This window comes from Panthera onca, chromosome B1 (genome assembly GCF_046562875.1).
Source record: "Panthera onca isolate mPanOnc1 chromosome B1, mPanOnc1 haplotype 2, whole genome shotgun sequence".
NCBI classification, from domain to species: Eukaryota; Metazoa; Chordata; class Mammalia; order Carnivora; family Felidae; genus Panthera; species Panthera onca.
Window position 1 is genome coordinate 55764570 of NC_138342.1, and position 5085 is coordinate 55769654.

Genomic DNA, 5085 nt, shown 5'->3' on the forward strand with positions numbered 1-5085 from the left:
TCATGATCTCACAGTTTGTCTGTTCGAGACCCACTTCTGGCTCTGCCATGGCAGCACGGAGACTGCTTGGAAGTCTCTCTCCCTCTCTCTCTGCCCCTTCCCCACTTGCGCATGCTCTCTCTCTCTCTCTCTCTCAAAATAAATAAATGAACATTTAAAAACATTATAAATAAATAAATAAGTAAATAAATAAAGTTTGATGCATGAACAGATAAATGAGAACCAGGATATTTTTTTAACCATGGGGACAGTTCAAAATACAGGTCTAGCACCAGCTCTGCCTAAAGGCATGTAAGGGCAGATTTAGCATTAGTGGGGTCTGCTCAGAGAAGCAAAGTAGAACACTCTAGATGGGAAGAATGATGACAAGAAGCAGTCAAATCCCGGGTGAGAAAAATGTGACAGAAGATGGACAGGACGAGATAGCAGGAAGGTAGTCTGTCAGTAGGCAATACACAGAAATCCAGGGGCACTGACTATCTCAGTGAATTCTCAGCTAGTGGGAACTCTAACTCTGAAGGTGAGCACCCAGTTTCTGGAAAGGAGTGTCAGAGAAACTATTGGCTTTATGGGGAGAAGAGAAAGACATTGGAAGTACAACAGACTCTAAGGAGGATGGGCACTGAGTGAAAACCAGAGAAAACCCCATAGCTAGAAATCAGAGTAGGTCTGTCAGATGGTACCTATGTCTTTAATCACAGCCCTAGACCCCCAGTGTTCGTAGATATCAATGTATTGCTGGCTGTATTTCAAGGTCCAAGGTGTCAGTTTTCAAACAGATTTCTTCCTTTTCTTAATTCCTTTTACCTTGCCTCTCTCCTCCCTGCTGGCCATCACCTGTGTTTTGTTCCCAGCACTGTGTAGTCTTACAGGCTCTATGACTCAGTCGTTTATTCCCAGGTGCCATCCTATCCTTTAATACTGAATCATGACTTACTGACTTTAGTTCAGTCCATGGATGGGATAATTTCAAATTAATCTACTAGTATTAAACAGCTCAAGGTATGAGCAGTGAAGAAAAGATACCTAATAGATGCATAAATATCAATTAATTAAGGGAAAACTCTACTTATCTCCGAAAACACTGCTGATCAATCTGAGAGACTTGAACTTCAGCTATAGTCAGAGGTAAGTATTTCATTAGTCAAGTGGTGGACTGGAAACTCTGAACTCTTTCATGAATCTCTCTAAATCAAATAGTTCCTTGGAATATTGACAAATAAAATATTCTCTCCCTTCACTCTTTTCCCAGTATTCGTAGGGAATATCTGAAATATTGGATCAGCATATTGTACCACAATACAATGTAACAAATCCCAAGCTTAAGTGCATGGAATGCATAATTAAACTGAGGATTTCTGATCAGCTTTATTCCACAAAATCTGAGCCCATGCCTAATACCATGACAGTAGGTACTGTTGTGAATTCAGGCCTCACCCTCTCTCCTGAGTCCATGGATCTGTGACCTAGGTCTTGCCATAAGGTCAACAGTAGTCTCTGTTTCCCAACCTTTGCATTGTGAGAACTCACTGAGATTATCCGTGTAAAGGAAAGCACAGAATCTGGCACTCGGTAAACTATTGGTTCATTCATTTATTCATGCAACAAATATTTATTCCTAGAGCTACTTCCTAATGTGCAAAACTAACACTATGGTCTTATACCTTACGCCTTAATCTAATCTAGAATATGTGATATACATTCCCATGCAAGCGTGTATATATACTAATCTGCTTATCTATCTTTCTTTTTATCAAGGTGAAGAGAGAGAGCGAGCATATATGTTCATTTTAGGATTAGAATATTTGTAACGGCATACTCTTGCTCCTTGGTTATCTTAGAAATTACCGCAAGAAAGAGAAAGAAGAAATATGGGAGGAGGAAGTGAGATGGAGAAACAGGAAGAGGATAGTGAGAAAACATGAATCCAATGACATTTTGAAATGATTCCTGTTTTTATTTTCTATTCAGCCTGGGTTTGTTTGCTTTAACTAATTGATATACATTCTAATTTTCTTGGTTTTTCTTTTCCATCTTCTCAAATTTTTTCAATGTATAACTTTAGAGAGTATGCAAAAAAAAAAAAAAAAAAAAAAACAAATAGAAAAGCTGAAGAAAGAGGAAACAAGATAACCTTAAAGTTATCAGTTATCACCATAGCCCATGAGGGCCCTTTTATAGATTTGGTGCACAAGCTTAAAAGGGCCACCCTCTTCGGCAAACTATGGCAAACTGACCTTGGCAGCTGAAGTGTGGGTTGCTGCTTCAAGCACAGAGATCATGAAGGAAAAATAATGGGTGAAATTAAATGAGACCAGTGATAACCAAGAAATAGGAGAGTAAGAAAATGATTCCAAGATCATTTCAATCTACTTAAAAAGGAGTAGGATGACATTGTAATCATGGAAAGATGTCCTTTCCTCTCAAATCAACCATAGTTAGAGGCCAGGCAAGTAGTTAATAAGTCTTGCTTAAAGAAAGGAAAAAAGCAAACCAAGGCTGTCTTACCTGAAAACTCTCTCTCACCTGTTCTCTTGCTACTTAGATATTAAATTTATAGTATTACCTGGATTTTAAAATACTATAAGATATGCTCTTTATTGTCACAGGAAAGGCACACGCATTAATACTTTATGCCTTATCCTCTCCTTTTTTGAAAAGGCATTATAACAATTTTTTTAATGGATTAATTGGCAAATGGTCTTGACACATCCATTTGTGCACACACAAACTCTCATTAGGCATGAGAAATGTTAAATGATATGTAGAAACTAACTGGCAAAAATTCCAACATGTGGCATATGCCATTATAGAAAATTTGCCTAGTGTGGCACATGTGCAATTAGAGACTTTGCTTTAGGAAAACTATGGTAGACACATCTATTTTGCTATTCCTCCTGAAAAGCAAATTGAAAATATTCACTTACATCACCCAACAGAGGCTTGCATACATCAAGGCAGTCAAAGTGAATTATGCATTAGAAATATTTGCCAAAAGAATAAATTATTTTTATTTTTTTTAAGTTTAGTTATTTTGAGAGAAAGAGAGAGACAGTAGGGAATGGGTAGAGAAAAAGGGTGAGAGAGAATCCCAAGCAGGCTCTATGCTGTCAGCAGACAGCCCAATGCAGGTCTTGAACTCTTGAACTGTGAGATCATGAACTGAGCCAAAATAGGATGCTCAAATGACTGAGCCACCCAGGTGCCCCAGTCATTCATTTTTCTTAAGTCAGCCTATGATCTTAAACTTTTCCTATAACATTGCAGAAGGATAAATATTCCAAGGCAAAAGGGAGTATCTATGTTCTATGATGCCTGTATATAGTCTTCCTAGAAGATAAAGCTGAGATATTGGGGGATCTTTCTACTAAGATTAAGGCAAATAGTTAAAGTAAGGAAGAAAAATAATCAGTAAGGTTTGTAACATCTTTCTTTCTTTCTTTCTTTCTTTCTTTCTTTCTGCCTCCTGGTCTCAAAATTAATGAAAGGTTTTCCTTTGATTACACTCCTCAGTTCAATATTTATTGTTTGTATTTATTGTTTTAACTGTTGAAAAATTACATGTGTAAGACTCTATGCTCAAAGATACCCTAGAAAATGCAAAGATGAAAAGTAAACAGCCTTTCCTCATAGACTAGCTCTTGAAAGTTGGAGTTTGTATAAATTTTGCAAACCAGAGTGGCAGACTTTCCTATATTAACATCCCTCGTCTGGGGGGATAAAAAGCCTTAACTTACACCATTTGAGTACTACAAGTAAGGCATGATCCTCCCCTTAAGCAAGATTGTGTGTTCGATGGAGACAATGAAAACTGCTTAATCCAGACCATGACTTGGACAGTTTAGAAGTCAGTTATTTAAGAATCTGGGACAATTAGAAGAAGAAAAATAGAATTGACTGATTCCTATAGAAAAGTTGATATCTTGCCATGCTTGCCTTTCTTAGAAGGAAGTACATTTCCTCTACTTCTGTAAATGTCATTAAGGAAAAAAGGGTTAGCAAAGAGTTCCCCAAACTTCAGAGCTCATACACAGCCAACCTTGAGTTTTCCATTTCTGATATTAAGATCCTTATCCTGAAAACCACATATATGTTGATAGGTTTTTGGTTGAATCATAGAAGATTAAGAAATCCTTTCTCCTATTTTTAAAATCCCTTGATTCTAGGATTATTGTCTTTCCAACCTCTCCCTTCTTTTCTATGTGATGTCAAGGCCAAATGCTTTCCACCTGGAGGCCCTTTGGAACATCCTCAAAATTCCAGGGAGAGGTTCCTGTTTATCCACATCTCAGCACAAGGAAGTAGACAGAGCCAGTGACGACCCAACCCTATTGCAGTTCAAAAGTAGAAAGATAGGTTAAGAGGGAAGACAGAGTTCTGCAGCAGATGCACTTTGCTAGGAGGCAGGGTGTGGAGCATGCAGAAAGTGCCTATTGTGCACATAAACAAAGCCCAAAAATGTTCGCTTATCAGCTCAGTAGCCTCTGAAGTCAACATCTGCCATGAGTCTATGTTTATGGCCACAGTAATTGCCCCATGTCAAAAGGATTATTTCACTGTCACAATTCATTAAGGGCAAGCCTTGTTAATAGAAAATTTAGGCTTGGACTTTTTTTTTCAGCTTTACTGAGGTATAAAATTCATCTTGCATAACTGAAAAGTAGGGAATGCTTCACAAATCTGTGTGTCATCCTTAGCAAGGGTCACGCTAATCTCTGCATGGTTCCTATTCTAGTATATAATCTACCAAAACAAGCATTAGGTATGTTTGGATTTTTATTTGGGGTGTTTGTATTTTTTCAATTATTATTTTGACATTCTCTGGATCTGAAAAATCATAAAATCCCAAATTAATAACCGAATATGCTCTTTGAGAAAAATAGAATTTCACATCATTGTAATTATTCCTGTATACTGAACAGAGTTGATTTTTTTCTTAAAACAGTGCATGCTGATTTAATTATTGCATCGTTGTTATTTTTTAAATTTCTGGCAATACTAGTTCTCTGTTCTGGTACTCTTCTTCAAATATTTCTCAATAATTATCATCTATATATTCTTCCAGATAAAACTCTGAATCATTTC

At 37.1% G+C, this 5085-nt stretch overlaps 1 non-coding gene across 1 annotated transcript; it reads right to left on the reverse strand.

Annotated features, from left to right (window-relative positions):
* Nucleotides 1–4656: 4656 nt before the first annotated feature.
* LOC132693464 (U6 spliceosomal RNA) lies at nt 4657–4760 on the reverse strand. Its single transcript, XR_009616834.1, has one exon. It is a non-coding gene; the product is annotated as a U6 spliceosomal RNA (small nuclear RNA).
* Nucleotides 4761–5085: the final 325 nt, after the last annotated feature.